This window comes from Plecotus auritus (genome assembly GCF_963455305.1).
Source record: "Plecotus auritus genome assembly, chromosome: 2".
Lineage (NCBI taxonomy): Eukaryota > Metazoa > Chordata > Mammalia > Chiroptera > Vespertilionidae > Plecotus > Plecotus auritus.
Genome location: NC_137771.1, coordinates 139,557,218 through 139,577,532, shown reverse-complemented (window position 1 = coordinate 139,577,532; position 20,315 = coordinate 139,557,218). Strand labels below are relative to the sequence as shown.

The window sequence follows — 20,315 nt, the reverse complement described above, 5'->3', positions numbered from 1 at the left end:
TCTTTAGTTTCTATTGTCCAAGGAGGTGTATTGGTAAAGATATTGCTAAGACATATGTCTGCTATTTTGCTGCCTATGGATTCTGCTAAGATTTTTATGGTTTCCAGTCTTACATTTAAGTCTTTTATCCATTTAGAGTTTATTTTTGTGTATGGTGTAATTTGGTGGTCTAGTTTCATTTTTTTTGCATGTATCTGTCCAATTTTCCCAACACCATTTATTGAAGAGACTGTCTGTCTTGACTCCATTGTATGTTCTTGCTTCCTTTGTCAAATATTAATTGAGCATAATGGCTTGGGTCCATTTCTGGGTTCTCTGTTCTGTTCCATTGTTCTACATGTCTGTTCTTGTGCCAATACCAGGCATTTTTCAGAACAGTGGATTTATAATATAGCTTGATATCTGGTATTGTGATCCCTTTAACTTTGTTGATTTATTTTTAATGATATACTTTTTAATAAAATTAGTTCTTTTTATAATAGTAATATAACATGTATAGAAATTAAGGGAGAAGATAAAAATATGAAAAAGCCTAATGTGGAAAGAAACATAGGGAAATATTTAAATCACTCTGATGTCTCAATATGCTACATGCTAAAGAAAGTTAAATCCTTAGGATTAGAGGAAAATTAAGAATTTTTAATAAACATTTACCTATAAAAGTTGAGTCTTTTATTCAAAAATCTGTAAGAATAATTGAAGTTGATTGATTTATCTATTGTGCTACCATTGAATTTAAATCATTAATTCAATATTTACACTTAAAATATAAAACAGAACTGTGTAAGTACCACTAATATGAAGATAAATACATATTTAGCTAGATGGGAACTAAGTTGGCTTTAGTAAACAACAGTTTTCAATTAACACAAGGGTTATATGGTACAGTAATTAAGAGTAACTGTACGGAGTCAGGTGACCTGGGTTCAAATCCTATTGTGACCCAGGACAAGTAACTTAAAGTCTAGATCTCAGTTTCTTTCTTTGTAAAGTAGAATTGATAATTTTTCCTTCATTGATTTTTATGAATTATAAATGAGTCCACTCTTTATGCTGTGTTCATTATTATTAAGTGATTATGGAGTGTCATTCTGTTACTTGCAGCATGTGCTCTTCTGGAGTACCTTGGGGTTGAGGTATCCAGGAGATAGAGTAGAGGGCCAACCTAGAAATTGAAGTGTGTTTGGGCATCTTCTGCTGGTTTCCATCAGACCAAATAATCCTAAATTACAAGTTCTTAAACAAACTTTTATCTCTAATCCTGAACATTTCTAATGTAGAAACAAAAAATAGAAATCTCCTTGTGTATATTGTTGCATTAAATTTTTCCTAGTATTGCATTCACCTAAACAGAGGAACTTTAACATGGAAGAGAGAGGTGTAAGGAAAAGGTTGCCCATGCATTCCAGCAGTCCTCATCCTTAGGACCTGACTTTTGCTTAGAATGTAATAGGTTTCGTAATGTCCACATGAGAAGGGAACAAACCTCTGCAGTTGTGTCAGAAATCAAGCAGTTGTTTCTACTATACTTTTCCCTAAGATAATCATTTCTGCAAATGAAGGGATATGCCAAAAAATCAAATGTTATTTCTTGAAAACAGATGACATCTTTTTACCTAATTTAACCTAAATGGGGACAGGAACTAATTAAATAATAAAAATCATATCACATTTTACTTTACAAATTTCCCAAAAAGTGTCTCCTGAAATAATGGTACATCAGGAGGCTTACAAACATCCTATATAATAAAAGCCTAATCTGCTAAGTGTCTGGTCATCCATTCAACCAATCAAAGCACAATATGCTAATGATATGCTAAGGCCACTCAACCACTCATTATGACATGCACTGACCACCAGGGGGCAGACACTCTTACTGGTAGGTTAGCTTGCTGCTGTGGTCCGGCCCATCAGGACTGAGCAAGCGGAGCTGGACATGTCGTGGAACCCTCCTGTAGTCTCTCCCCAGCTGGCCAACCTCCCTTATCCCTCCCTGGCCCCAATCGTGCACTGGTGGGGTCCCTCAGCCAGGCCTGCACCCTCTCACAATCTGGGACCCCTAGGGGGATGTCAGAGAGACAGTTTTGGCCCAATCCTGCAGGCCAGGCCGCAGGACCCCAGTGGTGCACGAATTCATGCACCGGGCCTCTAGTTACTAAAATAAAAGACTTTGGAGAGGCAGTATTTTTTCATAAAATAAAATTTATTTTCTGTAGAACTACTCAGAGATATTGCCTCATTAATGTGCTTAATTAAAGTTAATGTGTGAAGGAGGATATTGAGTAAAAATTTTTTATGAGGGCTTACCAATTTTCCTGATGTCACTCTAAATAAATACTGTACTTTATAATGCCAGTTTTGGAAAATTTAGTCTTAAATAAAAGGTTACTTAAAAGCAAAGAAGATTTTGTTTCATTTTTTATTTATTACTATTATAATTTTGGAGATGTACTTACATTAGGAAAATGATACAAACAAATGTTAAAATAGACCAAAGAAAATTTCATGGGATAATCTATTTAATATTGAAAATAATTTAAAATCAATATCCAAAAGTTATTGTAATAATTTTAAAAGTCTCTAATTCTGTCCAAATCTTAGTTAGTTTCTGCTTTATCAGTATTCTTAATGACTCTTTGGGACCTTAATATGGAATCAAAGCATTTGTCAACATTATTTTGACATATACTAGTATATCTATATATAGTTTAAATATTGATATATTATACATAAATCCTATATGTTCTGTTTCTCTGGCACCTATTAATATACCATGTAGTGCTGGGTGTTTATATGATTATTTATACCAAAGGGACCTCATCTACCTTAAAATATTTATACAATAGGTAAACTAACTAAAAGATGAGTAAGATTTCACTGAGTACCATATAGAGTAGATGGGGAGTTAATGAGGAAGGAAACATAGAACAGGGCTGTTAGTCTCTATAGAACTGAGCAGCAAGATACAGAAAAATAGTCTCAGTCCTTGAAACCTAATAGATTTGCCATGCTGGGATTGGAACTTCCTTGGGACAAATGATACCTTCTTTGACCTTCTATTTTCTCCCTAGAGAATGGGAATGTTTGTCTTACACCAGACCCACCATTGTATTTTGGAAGCTGATAACTTATTTCTTAGTTTCAGAGGTAAAGAGCTGGATAGGAATTTTGCTCCAGGATAGATCATATCCAGAGTCTCACCCAGACTTGATTTAAATGATAAAATTGAAAATTTCTTGAGTCTATGATATTTAGATAAAGTATTCAACATAGAGTTAATGCTGGAATGGATTAAGATTTTTGATAATGTTGGGATTGGGTGAATGTATTTTGCACATGGAATAAATGTAAATTTCAAGGCCAGAAGGCAGACTCTACTAGGTTGAATAGACTCCCCCATCCCCGACCATATTTATGTACACTGGAACTTCTGAATGTATACTTATTGAAAATAGGGTCTATGAAGACATAATTAGTTAAGATAAGGTCTTATTTAAATATTGGACAGGGTGGGCCCTAAATCTAATGACTGGAGTCCTTAGAAACTGGTCATGTGAAAACACAGAGGGAGTCACACCATGTGGAGGCAGGCAGAAATTGAGGCAGATACAAGACACTTAATGCCAAGGATTGCAGAAACTAATGGAAGTGAGGAAGGCAAGGAAAATTCTTTCCTAGAACCTTCAGAGGGAGTGTGGCCCTGCCAATGCTTTGATTATAGACGTCTAGCTTCCACAAACACTAGAGCATACTTTTGTTGTTTTAAGCCCTCCAATTTGTAGTAACTGGTCACAGCAGCCCTAGGAAATTACTTCAGCTTCTCAGCAGAGTAAATACCCTGAGATATTTTTCTTTGCATCAGTGTACATACTGGTTACAGAGGTCTGTGGAGCCTCAGAGTTGATTTTCCCAGTTAGGTAGGCCAGGCATATATGAATATGACAGTTTCTCTGAGGCAAATTGTATTACTTGGTTTCTTTCCCGTGAAAAACAAAAAGTGTAGGTTTGAAATATTGCATTTTTTTATGTTTTACCTTTGGATATAGAAATTCAATAAGGTAAACAAATTAAATAACGTCAATAGTTATATTATGGACAATGTTATAAAGTGACATTATTATATTATATATAAAATAATATTGTCTACGTTGTTCATTATATTCCACAAATGAGTGAGATCATGTGATATTTATCTTTATCTGACTGGCTTATTTCACTTAGCATAATACTCTTCAGTTCCACAAAAACAGATCCAGAGACAGAGAAGCATCAATCAGACCATCAAACCTCAGAGGGAAGGTAGGGGAGGGTGGGGGTAAGAGGGAGAGATCAACCAAAGGACTTGTATGCATGTATATGAGCCTAACCAATGGACACAGACACCAGGGCATGAGTGGAGGTAGGGTGGGGGGGCAGTGGAGGGATAAGGACACATATGTAATACCTTAATCAATAAAGAAAAAAAAAAGAGAATGGAGGAAGAAAGACCTATAAGGGAATCATTGGAATAAAAAGATTCTTTCTCATAAATAAATAAATAATAAAATAATCCTATATAATAAAAGAGTAATATGCAAATTGACCATCACTCCAAAACACAAGATGGCCACCCCCATGTGGTCAAAGATGGCTGCCCCCATGTGGACACAAGATGGCCGCCACAAGATGGCCAGCAGGAGAGGGCAGTTGTGGGTGATCAGGCCTGCAAGGGAGGGCAGTTGGGGGGGGGGCAGGCCTGCAGGGAACAGCAGTTGGGAGGGGACCAGGCCTGCAGTGGCAGGCAATTGGTAGGGGGGAATAGGCCTGCAGTGGAGGACAGTTGGGGCGGGACCCAAGCCTGCAGGGGAGGGCACTTGTGGGTGATCAGGCCAGCAGGGAGGGCAGTTAGGGGTGACTGGGCCAGCAGAGGAGGGCAGTTGGGGGAGACCAGGCCAGCAGGGGAGGGCAGTTGGGGGAGACTAGGCCTGCAGGGGAAGGCAGTTGGGGGGGGGCAGGCCTGCAGGGGAGGGCAGTTGGGGGGGGACCAGGCCTGCAGGGGAGAGCAGTTGGGGGGATCCAGGCCTGCAGGGGAGAGCAGTTGGGGGGATCCAGGCCTGCAGTGGAGGGCAGTTGTGGGTGATCAGGCCAGCAGGGAGGGCAGTTCGGGGTTACCAGGCCAGCAGAGGAGGGCAGTTAAGGGAGACCAGGCCAGCAGGGGAGGACAGTTAGGGGCGACCAGACTGGCAGGGGAGGGCAGTTAGGGGCAATTGGGCCGGCCGGGGAGCAGTTAGGCATCAATCAGGTTGGCAGGGGAGTGGTTAGGGGGTGATCAGGCTGGCAGGCAGAAGCGGTTAGGGGCAATCAGGCAGAGACAGGTGAGCTGTTGGGAGCCAGTAGTCCTGGATTGTGAGAGGGATGTCCGACCGCCCGTTTAGGGATCGGGCCTAAACGGGCGGTCGGACATCCCTCAAGGGGTCCCAGATTGGAGAAGGTACAGGCTGGGCTCAGGGACACACACCCCTGTGCACGAATTCCATGCACCGGGCCTCTAGTCCTATATAATAAGAGAGGAATATGCTAATTATCTGTCATGCCCTGAGGCATAACCACCAAACACATAAGGACCTATCATGGATTTGCAGGAGGGTGGGGCAGCGAACTACACACAGATGGCGGAGAGCTACAGGAGGGAGCAGGGCAGCAAGCTATGAGGGCGGGAGGGGAAGGTGGTTCAGGAGGGTGGGGCAGTGGGCGGAGAGCTACAGGGCTACAGGAGGGCAGCAGCATCCTACTGGCGTACAGATTCCTGAGCAGGGTTAAAAGTATTGTCTATAATAGTATTATAGACAGTGATGTCATAAATGTGTGTGTTTATGTGTCAGTGTCTGTGTGCTTAAAGATTAAAGGTAGTGTAACTTTCTAAATAACTACTTGAAATATCAAATGCTTAAAAATGACTTTCAAAAGACAATATGAATATAATATACCAGAGTTATGAATTAGTCAATATCTAATGCTGTGGTTATTTTTTGTGTAAATAATTATTTCCTGGGTATATGAATTTACTCAAATAGCATGTGGAAATTAATTTTCTAAAAACTCCATTTATTTAAAAACTATTTCTTTTGATCATATTCAAACCCCTGCTCGGTGCCAGGTTACAGTGGCAAGCCAAGGAGAAACTCCGCCATGTTCTCACAGAGCATTCAGGTCAGTGGGAAACAACCCACACAATTTAAAAATACATAAAAAATAATAAGTTCTCTGTAGGGTATGGTCATGGAAAAGGGCAAATCGGTATACTTTCATTCCTTGGTCAGGAAAGAGCTCTCTGTGCATCTGACTTCTAAATGAAAGCTATAGTGTTAAAAGGGGCTTGACATACAAAGTATAAGGCTAGAGTACAGCCTTGTGAGGGAAAACACTACATGTATAGGATGTCCCCAAAAATATATATTCACCTTAACACCTGATAGCCTAATTTTGAAAATAAAAGGCATATTAATAAACACTGCCTTTATAATTATTCAAAGTGTGTATACATTTTTGGACACCCTATTTGTAGATAGCTTCAGCAATAAATTATATTTTCAAATGCATCAAGAGAAAAGAATATACAATGCTAAAATAATAATATAAAATATTTCTAAAATTATAATATGTAAAACCATCGTTAGTGGATTTTCAGTCAAGAGTGTCTTTATAGCCTCTTGAGGACTGACTGAAAACAAACACCATAACTGGCTTCATGTGGCATCTCATCATCTGCCCGCAAGCCCTACTGCAAATTAAATGGTGCAGGAAGATGAGCGAGTTCAGCCAGCCTGCTGGTGTTCTTGGTTGGAGTGTAACTTCACAGAAGGAAATGTGCAGAGAATGGAAGACAGCAGGACACCTAAACAGCTTCTGTGGACTGAGCAAAAGCAGGATAGCCTCAAAGATTTCAGTAGAAACTCTGTGGAGGCTCATAGAGTCCTAACATGAAATAATGGGGAACATCTGTCCTTCATGAATCAGCTTGGTATGGAAGTCAGAGGGAGATTTTGACTGTGGGCAAAGCAAGAAGGCAAAAAAAGAAGTAATATTATATTCTGTCAATAATGCCTGAAGCAGCGAACTGAAAAATATTATTTATTTGTTCCTTGTTGGATCTTTAAGTCAATTTTATACACAAAAAGTGATAAGAAACCATATTTTCTTAAAATAACACATGTCCCATTAATCACAAAGAAACTTCCAGTACATAAAATCCAAGATATGCTAGTTAATTCAATACTTTTTAGAGAATGTCTACTATGCCTCAACCATTTTTCTAGCCACTTGGTATCATCTATAGACAAAATAAAGATCATTGCCCTGTTAAACTTTTTATTCTAGTCAGAAAGACAAGACAATAAAGATAACAGCTGAGAAAATTAGGATGATGATAGAAGATGATAAGTGTTCTGAAAAAATAAATTGTATCAGGGTTAGAGCATTGGGGAGTTCTGTGGAGCAGTGGCATGTTGCAGTATTAAAGGCCACTGTACTTGATATTTCCTTAAAACCTGGAGGTTAGCCAAGGGAAAACTGAGGAAAATGCTAGAGCAAAGGCCCAAGAATGGGACATGCCTAGAAGCAAAAGCAAGAAGCAGAGCTGGGAAAAGGTCAGGCAGGTAACTGGGCTGGTTATGCATTTTCTCACAGGCAACTTGTAAAACACTTCGTATTTTGTAATAAATGTAGACTCACAGAATTGGGAAAAAATGTACAGCATCCTCACAAACCCTTCACTCAGCTTTCCTTAATGATAACACACTATATGACATTAGCATATCATTAGACCAGGAAACTGATATGGATACAAAAGATTAAACTAAATTACAGGCCTTAATCAAATTCCAGGAAATTTTCCATACATTTACTTTTTATTGTTGTCATTTGATGTAAAGTTGTTTGAAGTTTTGCATGTATATAGGTTTATATAAAGCCACCACAGTCAGGATGCAGAACTGCTCTGTCATCCCCTAGAACTCCCTCCAATTATTATTACACTAGAGGCCCGGTGCATCGTGCACTCGGAGGGGGTCCTCAGCCCGGCCTGCACCCTCTCTCAATCCAGGACCCCTCGGGTAGGGTCCCTAGGCCTGGCCTGAGATCAGGGCCTATTGGGGCTTTCCTTCCCCAGGCTGCAGGCAGCTGGCCCTGCCCCTGCTGCTGCCACTGCTTGCCATCTGTGCAGGGCTGCCCGCCCCTCCCCTGCCACCAGTGGCCTCCCTTCTGCAGGCGACAGGCTGGGGTTCAATGGCTTGGCTGGCCTGGGCCTCCCTCTTTCTTTGCTGGGGGGCAGGCAGGGCCAGCCCTGCAAGGGGCTGTCTACCTACCTGATCACCCCTAACTGCTCGCCTACCTACCTGATCACCCCTAACTGCTGGTCTGCCTACCTGATCACCCCTAACCCCTCTGTCTGCCTGCCTGATCACCCCTAACCCCTCTGCCTGCCTGCCTTATTGTCCCTTACCACTTGCTTGGGGGCAGGGCCAGCACTGACTTCCCATTGGTCAGCCTCCGATCGTTACTGGTCGTTACGACCCAGGGTTTTTATATATTAGGATGCTTACCCCACCCTAATCCCTGATAACCATCCAACCTTGCTTTCAGTGGTATTGACATTATCTTTGAGTGAGATGTACTCCTTCGAAAGGTTTTATGAAAATGAGCGATGTGAATTGTTAGAAGATATAGATGTAGATATAGTTACTTCTTTTGCCTTTGTACTTCAAAACTTTCAAAACTATAAAATGATGAAAAAAATAAATAAAATGAATCCCTGTATTCCATTTATTCAAATATCCAAATATTGACATTTTTACTATATTTGCATCATTGCTTCATTTCTCTGTATATATTTTTGTTGTTGTTATTGTTAATTTTCCTCTTTTGGTGAGGCATTTCAAAGTAATTTGCATACAGAATGACACTTTATTACTAAAATACTTCAGAATATGTTTCTAAAACTAAGGGCAATCTCATAAACTCAATAACACTATCACACCCCAACATTTTAACATTGATAGTATATTTTCTAATATATGGTCCACCTTAATTTCTTTAATCACCTTAAAATATGGAAAGAAAGCAGGTATTTCAACTCCACAAAGCAGGACCATGAGCTCACCATATCATTTGCTTTTGCTACTGTTAAACAAAAAGCTTGTTTTCTTTATTTTAAATAAACTAATCACAAACTATAATTTCACATTAGAATTTCTTAATTGACTAAATTCAGTGTCTAAGCCAATATAAAATTAAAGCTAGAGTTTAAGAAAATGTAATCATAGGCATCTCAACAGATTGCTCCTTTTTATTTAAAACTAGAGGCCTGGTGCACAAATTTGTGTACTTGTGGGATTCAACTGGCCTGCCCCAATAGGGGCCCCCATTTGGGGTGGGGTGACCCACTGGCCAGGGCGAGGGGCCGCAGTTGTTCCGGTAATTCTGGTTGTTCCACCATTCAGTCACTGGGTGTTTATTATGTAGGATTATATATTTAAGTTTGAATTTTTGCAAGGAATTGTCAGTTTTCTTGACCTTTTTCTTAAGTGTAGCATTCTAATAAATATTTGCATATACTTAAAAGATCAAGCTATAATACATGAATTCAGAGAGGCTAAGAGAACAGGAGTAGCTAATGATTAAAGGCTATCCTAAGCCAGGCATGCTTTTGAGAACTTTCATTTATTCTTTTTTTTTTAAGTGTAACTTTGAGGTGGAGAGTCAGGCAAGGTATGGGTATGAATCTTTCAATTTTGTAAATCCAATTTTTTCAAAGTAAACTTCAAGAGTTCCTAAATATAAATGTATGGCATCTGTCTCAGTCATGTACTTGAGGATTTTTTTTTTTCTAAAGTGAAGTATATTTAGTCATTGGAAAAAGAGAAAAAGGATAAAATACTGTGGTATTTAATTTATAGTTATTATCAGGGAAAACTTTGTCTATTTATCTAATGTAAACCTATAACTCCTACTGGGATCAGAAGTATCATTTGCAGAATTCTTTTAACCAGTGTTTCACCTCTCCACTTGTCAATGTATAAATCTTTTTCTATTGCTTAGAATAACTGGATGACATCTGGCAATGGGGAATGACTAAGTTGGGGTCAAGGATAAATAAAGTAAGTTTAAAGCAAACCGGTTAAAAAACTAAATTCTACCAATGTTTTCCCTAAACTATTTTTGATCTTTTATATTATTACCTTAAATTAATATAATTATATTGAATCATATCACATTATATATATAGTCTTCAAGATGCAAAATGAACTCCTGCAAACAATATTGTACCTGCTATTGGCATCTATTAAGGTAAAGATCATGATAAACAGGAAAAATATATTTTTTAAAATGCATGGACAGCCCTGGCCAGATGCTCAGTGGTTAGAGCTTTGCCCCCTGGACCAAAGGGTCACAAGTTTGATTTCCAATCAAAGGCACTTACTTCGGTTGCAGGTTCGATCCCCGGCCCAGGTTGGAGGTCATGCAGGAGGTAACCAATCAATGTGTCACACATAAATATTTCTCTCTCTCTCTCCCTGCCTCCTCCCTCCCTTCCACTTTGCCTGAAAAGTCAGTGGAAAAAAGATCCTCAGGTGAGGATTAAAAAAAAAAAAATCATGGACAAAAGTTTCAATGTTTTCTAATTATTAGGGATTTTAAAAAATATCCAGGAATAAAAATAAATTTTGCTAAAGTAGCAACTGGCAAACAGAATATGAATTTTTTTAAATATATTTTATTGATTTTTACAGAGAGAAAGGGAGAGGAATAGAGTTAGAAACATCGATGAGAGAGAAACATCGATCAGCTGCCTCCTGCACACCCCCCTCTGGGGATGTGCCCGCAACCAAGGTACATGCCCTTGACCAGAATCGAACCTGGGACCCTTCAGTCCGCAGGCCGACGTTCCATCCACTGAGCCAAACCGGTTAGGGCGGAATATGAATTTTTTTAACCCAATATATTTTGTCTCTGAACTCCACTTGAGGATTATCTTTTTAACCCAAGTAGCCAAAAATATAAAATATTCTCTCTTCTTTTGGAATTTAGTCTATCACAATATGCTTAAAAATGGTACAACCAGTCATGCAATTCAACATTTCTCAAAGAATTCAAATGAAACATTAATTATCATTTTCCTTGGCAAGCATATATAGAGATTTAGAAATGGTTTGCAGTATGAGAAATATATAGAATCACATTTCCTCTGCAAATATTTTATATTTCTTTTGAAAAGAAATGTTCTTATAACTATGACATGTTTTTGCTCTATAATTTATTATTCCTAAACAGAAGATCTATAGAAACTAAGACTCAAAGTATAATTCATGATTTTCTTTTTCTTAGGCTGCATGTGCCATAATTATTTTTATCCATATATGCTCCATGTGGAAAGAGAAAATAAAATACAATGATTAATGTTATGTACATAATATATTTAAATAGAGATATCTTGAGGTACTCAGAATGATAAAATGCCTCAATATATATTTTATTAAATGGAATATGTTTTATAATGTTAAAGTTTGATTTTTTATCCATATACAACAATATCATGGAATAAACAAAACATATCAATGGATTAAATTATGTAAGACAAATTAATAAAAATTCAAATTTTATTAAAATAAAATGGTATTTGAATATTTTTGTGACTTGCTCTTGATTGCTTAATACATTTATCTTTACAATCCTGTAATAGTTGAAAGAACAGGAGCTCAGTAATCAGATGAATTTGTATTTAAATTGGAGTTGTGACTTTTACTGATCATGTTACCTTGGGAAATGACTTAATGTTGCAGAATTATGGTTTTATCTTTATTAATTAGATTTATATAATCTACCTCAGGGTTGAATATTATGTAAAACATATCTAACACATAACATGTTCTCATATATTTTAGTCACCTTCTTCATATATAATTTTCAATGTTTATATATATAAATTAATTTGGCCCATAATTACTACGATGATTGAAACATTTATCACTTGATATAAGTTAAAACATTTGTTTTATTTTTTAAAGAAATAACTATAATCTATTTGAGAGTTAAAACAAATAAATCCTGAAAAGAAGTGTTTTTAAGTTCTGATTTATCAGGGTTTGTTTATTTTTTTCTTGTCTTTCTTTTTTGTTTGTTTGTTTGTTTGTTTTTTAGAATGGGGGATTCTGATGTAAAAAAAAAAAAAAAAAAAAAGAAACAAAAAAACCCCACAATATTTTGACAAGAATATGTCTAGAACTTGGTAACTGAACTTTTGAAGACTTTCAAATTTTCAAGAGCAAAACCATTAGACATGACGTCATAGGTCTAACTGCTTAGACCTAAGGCTGGACCTTATGTTTAATAGTCCCAGACCACTAATTCTACATCTATTTCTCTAATGGTTCTCTGAGACATTGTTGTTAATATTGTCTAAATATGCAGCCTCATGAGGAGAACAAACATGACTAATCCTTGTTATCAAGTTTGCAAGTCTTACAGAGAACTATCATCCAGCATTCATTGGGAGAATTTTTACCGTGGTAGGGATCAGATGAGGCTTCACATAGACGTGTTATTAGACATAAAATATTGAAAAAAAAAACATATGATAGGATTTTTATATACAAAAACCATTCTAAGAAAAAGAGCAATAGAATAAAGCCTAAGTAATGAACAATGATTTAAGTTTTGAGTTTTTTAAGAAAATTTTAATGGAGTCAGTACATCAGTTTGTTGAACATAGAAGGACCTCATGTTTGGTTTACTAGGTCAGTACAGGTATGCAATGGAAGATATTGAGGATTTAAGTAAAAAAAGAAGCTAGAACAAGAAATTAGGGAAATTAGTCTTGCAATTCTACATAGAATAAAGGTAGGAAGAAAAGAAAGACCAAATATTTTTTAAAAAGGGGAAAAACACTCCCCAAAACCAACAATTCTATACAATAAAGAGGTAATATGCAAATTGACCCTCATGCCCTCTCGTCACAAGATGGCCGTCCCCACGTCATCACAAGATGGCCACCACAAGATGTCAGCCACCATAAGATGTCTGCCCCCACATCATTACAATATGGCCACCCCCACGTGATCACAAGATGGCTGGCAGCGGAGGGCAGTTTGGGGGTGACCAGGCCTGCAGGAGAGGGCAGTTGTGGGGGACCAGGTCTGCAGGGGAGGGCAGTTGGGGGTGATTGGGCTGACAAGGGAGCAGTTAGGTGTCCATCAGGCTGGCAGGGGAGCATTTAGGGGGCTATCAGGCTGGCAGGCAGAATGGTTAGGGATAATCAGTCAGTCAGGCAGGTGAGTGGTTAGGAGCCAGCAGTCCCAGATTATGAGAGAGATGTCCGACTGCCGGTTAGGCCCGATCCTGTGGGATCAGGCCTAAACCGGCATTCGCATATCCCCTGAGGGGTCCCAGATTGGAGAGGGTGCAGGCTGGGCAGAGGGACACCCCCACCCCCCCGCAGTGTATGAATTTTGGGCCTCTAGTAAGTAATAATTTGTTGATATATGTGAACATTTCTGAAGTCCTGAAACAAGGTGGAAGATATGCAGATTGGCCAATAAGTACAAAGAAAGGAATCAACTGAGAAAATGTGTGAGGATACTTAAGTCAATAAAGCTTCTATGGATCTAAGCAAAAATAAAGAAGCTTTGCTAATGGACATAAGTGGCTCAGAGCAGCTGACTATGGTTTTGGATAAAATCAACTTTCTTAGTTTTAAAACAAAATTGGCTGTCCTTATTCAGGAATGTGGACTAGGAATGCGGAGTGAGCAGTGGAAAGGCAGACTTTCTATAATGAGTGTGGCAGTGATGTTTGAGAGCACTTGTTTCACAGAGATCAGGGAAATGTGAGTTGATGGGGAAAAGGGTCATTAGTATGGAGGCACCGTGTTGGGAACACCAAGAACATTACTTCCATACAGGACCACAAGGAAAATTAAGCAGGTTTTTTATGGTTAAAAAGTACAGGCAGTAGATGTTTCAAACTAACTAAGGAAATAATTAGGTTGCCTTATTATTTGAGAATAAGGAAAGAAGTTAAATAATAGGGTACCTGGAGAAAATACACTGCAAAAGTATTTTTTTTAATTGTTCATTGACAGAGGGAGCAACTATCATGGGTGAATTAAAGATAAGTGCTGTAAACAATAGGAAACTGACATAAAAGAATTGAAAATTCCTTTAAACATCTATGTTTCCCAAGACATTAACATTGTCTTCACTTTTACAATTCTCCCTGGGCAACATCATCCGCTCTAGCTTTTTAGTTACAGTTGTTATTAATGAATTTCACAAATCTGCATGCCAATCATGTCTTTAGCAATAAAAATTATAATTCAATTTCAAGTTTGTTTAATAGTTAAACTTGAATGTTCCACAAAGACTTTTACTACAAAATGCCCCAAACTGAACTCATCACTTTCTTCACAGACTTACATTTTTCCCATATTTCCCATTCCTTTAATCACAAAAATGGGTCACTTAGTTCTCTCTCTCTCTCTCTCTCTCTCTCTCTCTCTCTCTCTCTCAACCTATTTCCATGGATTTTATGCTCTATGTACTTTTGGGGTTTGCTTCCTTCTCCTTACTTTATAAAACAGGTCCAAATAGGCAATCACCATTTTTTGAATTGACAACTATAATAGCCTCCATTTCTTATATCTTTTTCTTTCTGTCACAAAGATTTATATAGGTCAGTTGTTTGTTTTAATACAGTCAAAGCCAGCCCTGAACCCCAACTTCAAAAAAAGCACCACCACAGACGTACACATAAATAAAATTAAAATTCCTAGGATGGTACATGAGATGCAATATCACCTGTCCCCTGCCTATTTCTCAGATAACATTTTCCATCCCTGCCTGCACTACTCACAATTTATATTTCAGCAATACTAAAATATTTGCCATTCTGGCTAACATCTTATTTCTTACCTTCAGAATTATAATTTACCTTATTTCAAATTTCTTTATTAATCTTACCTTTTAGTGTCAAATTAGCTCCTAATAATTCTTCAATTTCTCCCTTAAGTTTGTCTGCTCTTTATAATAATCCTCTATTCCTCAAATTAGGCTGAGTCTTTTCTAATTTCAGAGATGGTGTTTGTTAATTTTTGTTTCTCAAAATTATTTCCTTTACTTATCTTCTATTTTTTTTTCTAAATTGGGAACTGTTTGGGATAATGACTGGAACTCATTGATCTTTGCAATTATCCTCAGTATCTAGAAAAGTACTAGCACAGATAGATGATCAATAAATACTTGTTGAATGGTGCTGGATGTTCTTATTAAGACTAATTCAGCAAAAACCACTAGCCCTACATACTATATGCTAATTCTTGCTCTTAGCACATTTTATATAAATATGCAGGGTGGTGCAAAAGTAAGTTTACAATTGTTCATATGGAAAATAATACAATAATTAATAATTAATAGTACAAAAATAAACTGTATTTCAAGTGCTCACAACTATAAACCTATGATCTATATATACATATATATATATGCTTACATATATATATATATATATACACACATATATATGTATATGCTTACATATATACTATATATGTATACACATATATATACACACACATATATATATGTCAGCTATACCAGCATCATTAAGAACTCCTAGGACAATGTGATACCTTAATCAATAAAGAAATTAATAAAAAGAAAAAAAAAGAACTCCTAGGCCAAAAAGTACAGTTTGATATTATCAAGAAGGAAAATTCACTGTTCTAAAAAGCATTAATCTGGCATTACTTTCTGATGACTTCAAAGGTAATTACAGACAAAATGAATAAATCATTAAAATGTTAGCAGTAAATTTCTGAAGAAGCCCAGAATGTTTATTACAATTCATATTTAACTTTTGTAGATGATATTGACATTTCTGTCAAAGAAAAGTGATTGAAAGTGTGTCTGTTGTATCATAGAAAGTGCAGAGTTGCAATTGTCACACGGTATATTCACATCTGAAGTAATCCAACTGTCATAGCCCATGGAAATAATGGCAACTTTATTGTGTCCCTTGCAAGCTCTTTGATGGGAGAATCAAAGAATTAGGCCAGCATGGGGCCACTTCTATTTAATAGCGGATCATGTTATAGACAGCTATGTCCTGTGTCACATTTTTTGATGTGGGAGCCATTAAAATGTTATCTCATCTTCTAAATAAATAGCTTTAAACTTCAGAGTTTCATGACATATACAAAATAGCAACTTCATATCTATTTTCTTCTAAAAATTAAAGCATATAAAATAATTAGTTTATAATAGGATTTAATTAATTATAAGAGTTTACACTTTGCTGAGAGGATTTCCTTGGGCAATTAACATGTATCTAAAACACTATTTTCTCAATTAAATTATAAAATATAAACTTCAAAATTTAATAACTGTATTGGAAGTTTATTGGGGCTTTTAGCTCAGTGTGATATTTCTCAGCCACATGATAATCTTTGGAATAACATTATCTAAATGCAGAAGAGAGCATAATTGTAACAATCTCATATGATATGTGAAAGTTATGCCACTATTTCAGAGGGTTTCCCTTTGAAGTGTCAGTATTTCTCTGGTTTAAAATGAGCATATCAGAATCACACAGCATGGGAGAAAAGTAAAGAGGGCTGGCATTCTAGCCTTTCACCAAAAGACTTTGCCAGTATCAAACTGTGGGTCTAATTCATTCTCTTGAGATCCCCTATTCTAGTATATCTCAATGATCTTGTATATTGCCGGGTTTTAAGTAACCTTATTGTGCTCTCATTTTTGCAACATTGCCCAGGAATAGAAAAGATGTCCTCGAACAATTTGACCCATTCTCTGAAGACTTTTAACCTGAAGCAAAATCCATTTAACCAGCCAAGGCTAGCACTCTGATAACAGTTCCATGTTATACACAGGCATCCGCATTGACTGCCAATGATCCTGAAACAGCAGATTTAATTCACACTTCAGAGAAGGTGTTTCAGATTAATCTTGTCCATTGCAGTAGGAATTTTCACAATTAGGAGAGCCTACTAGATTTTTATTTTTGTTCTATATCACCAGGGCAATCAACATAAAGATCTTATATTTTTCTTTACCTCTACATATTATTTTCCAAGGTGAAAATAACCTCTTTGTCAATGTATAAATATTATTTTAACATTTACAACATTAATCATTTATAATATATAAGAAGTTATTATATAAGGTTTGACTATAAATAGATTCATAATTGCAGGATGCTAATTTTTAAGATTGTTAACAACGGAATGCTTTAAAAGAAGAATGAAGCACTGATATATAAAGCACTCTTTTCTACTCTCCTTCAAATATTAATCAGATAATTATAATACCTGGATGGTCTAGAATGAATTAATATATTATAATAGCTTAAATTTTACCTCCTTATTTATGAGGTAAAAGTTTTAACATGATTCAAAGTCTTCATTTTTTTAAAGACCAACTGTGTACTAATTATTACTAGGATTGATATGATCTGCACCATTTATTTTTTAAAAACAACGAAATGAAAGTGATTAAAAACCATTACAGACACTGATATTGTGGCTTGGTTATTCTTCTTTTTTTAAATGTTTCTTTAAGAATATCCAAACATACTTAACCTGCCTGAAATTCTCTTTAATAATTGAAATTGACCTGAACGACACCGAGTTATGAGGGTACAATTGTTCATCTGAAGGGTTAAGTGCAATTGAACTTTGCTCACAACAGACTCAACTTCACTTTCATAAGAAAAAGGCTCATTTCATTTTGAAAAACATATGCTTAGCACAACAGGCAGAATTTGAAAAAATTAAAAAGCCAATACATCTAATAGGATCATTCATATTCGTAGCATGCAGCTGATGAAATGCTCACACCATATGATAGCCACTAATGAAATTATATATCAACATTACTATTACTGCTATTAGCACCATAGTGATTAAAATAATGCTTTAATATGAGAAACAAACACCCTTTAAAATACTTCTTTACATTTTCTATTTTACTTATTTTCTCATATTAGTATTTGTGGAAATACTACTATAAAATTATGTAATCACTAAATTTTAAATAAAAAGTACTAATAATACATATTTGTTTTAACAATTAATGGATGGCATAAAATATATTTAAAGTTTATTTTCCCTTTTACAGAAAAATAATTTAAATATGTTGGATGTAGATAATTATGTGATTCATGTGATATAATTAGTTCATATTTTAAAAATTACACTATTTACACTTTAAAATATTAGCATATATAGGTTTATCTGATTAAAGTTTTATACATAAGCCACATAAACATAAAATATAACAAAGTTAACAAGCTTTCCTTCTGATTTCCTAAAAATGGAAATTCCTGGAAACCTAGTTCTATTAATAACTTAAAAATCATTGTAATTTTGGTAAAAATCTCTCATTATAGACAAATTTCCCCCAATTTTTTATAATTAAAGTTTGTATAACATTAATAATGTGCATTAAGTGTAACATTAAATCAGTATTACAAAAATGCAAATTAAGATTTGAAGGCCATGTTTTCAAATGCAAAATAATTAAATTCCTAAGATCCAATTCACAGCACTGTGTTAGGGAGTTATAGTTGCAAGCATTATTAGAGGTAGAATAAAAGAGAATGTTAAAGGGAGAGGCTTTAGTTTTTTCTGAGAGGAAGAATTTTCATACTTAAATAAATACAATTGAAAATAAACCATGAAAGCACAGGGACTGAGATAAATGAACCCAGGAGTGAGATAATATTTACCTAATATCTGTCAAATGAATTGGAGAACCCCACCCAACCCAAATATTTTGATTAATTATAAACTATAGCAAATAAAAATTATAGAGGTAATACTAAAACATTACACGGCAGTGCACAACTGAACATGGTTTTCACAGTGGACATTATAGTAATTATTAAATTATTTTATTTGAAACATTAATATCCTGTGTATCTCCTAAGAAATGGTTACTATTATTTTGAACAGGAATAGCCTATGGATTTTAACCTGTAGCGGGAATGGTTGTCTCAGTAGAATTATAGTTCTTGACTTGAAACTGCCCTAAAAATTATTGGCTCATATTACAGCATTTGTAGCAATTACATTACTCTTAGACTTTGAGTTGAATTCCCAACTCTGCCAACCAGGCATTTCCTTTCATATCCTCATTGATTGGAAAGCACCTTAAAAGAATCAACCTAGGTTTGAAATCAGCATTTTATTGCACTAAAGGACAACCTAATCTTGTTTTGTGAAACAGTGAAGTATAATTTTATTTACTGCCCCATCAATACAAGCCTAAGATTGACTATTCTACTTTATGGTCCCTTTAGTGTATCCCTAAAAGGGGAAATAAATTATTCACTAATTAGAGGATATATTTAGTTTGTTTCTTGAGGTATATTTTCTCTTATACTTTTGTTTGGAGGAAAAAAAACCCATAATAAAATATACTATTATATTTTTACTTACTTGTGTTACAAGAAATAAACCTATCTAATAAAGAGGGAATATACAAATTGACCATCACACCATCATAAAGATGGCAGTGCCCAGTCCCTTCATCCCCGCCTGAGTCCTCCAGTCCTTTTAGCCCTGCCACCAGAGTCCCCCAGTCCTTTCACAGAAAATGGGTTGCCTCAAAAGTTGGGTAAGCTTCTTAGGACAAAAAGCATTCAAAATATTTGAAAAGGGAATTCCAATATGTATAAAAGTTTGAATTAGACAACACAATGTTATTTCCACTACAACCTTCTATGATTTTGTGATATTAACATTCTGAATTCACATAGTACCAGCTGTATTGTATGTAAGCAGATATTATTTAAAGGAATGGCCATTATTAAAACAACTCATAAAACCACACTGTTTGTATGTCAAGGACATTCTGTGTAATTTTCCTAGTGGCTGGAGTTAATGTTCCTAAACCAGCAGTCAGACATCCCCCGAGGAGCCCCAGATTGGAGAGGGTGCAAGCCGGGCTGAGTGGCACCCCCCCCCCGCCCCCATGTACAAATATCGTGCACCAGGCCTCTAGTAAACTACATAAATGAGAAACAGAATGTACATCCCATTATTTTTTTAATTGATTAATATACCATCTAGCTTATTCCCTTTTTAAAACAGGGAAAGTAATAGTACTTGGCAAAGACAGTGGCTATGAGCATTAAATGTACCAATAAATATAAAAGGAAAAACTCGATTTTAAATAAGCTAACAAAAAAACACCTCAATAAATACTAGATATTAGTGGTCATGGTGGTATTAATTAGTGGGTAGTAGCAATTTAGTAGAGACAGAA

The 20,315-nt window shown here is 36.0% G+C and overlaps 1 protein-coding gene across 1 annotated transcript in view; it reads right to left on the bottom strand.

Annotated features, from left to right (window-relative positions):
• EPHA3 (EPH receptor A3) overlaps positions 1-20,315 on the bottom strand; it is a 381,007-nt gene that overhangs the window by 215,700 nt on the left and 144,992 nt on the right. The window lies entirely within an intron of this gene.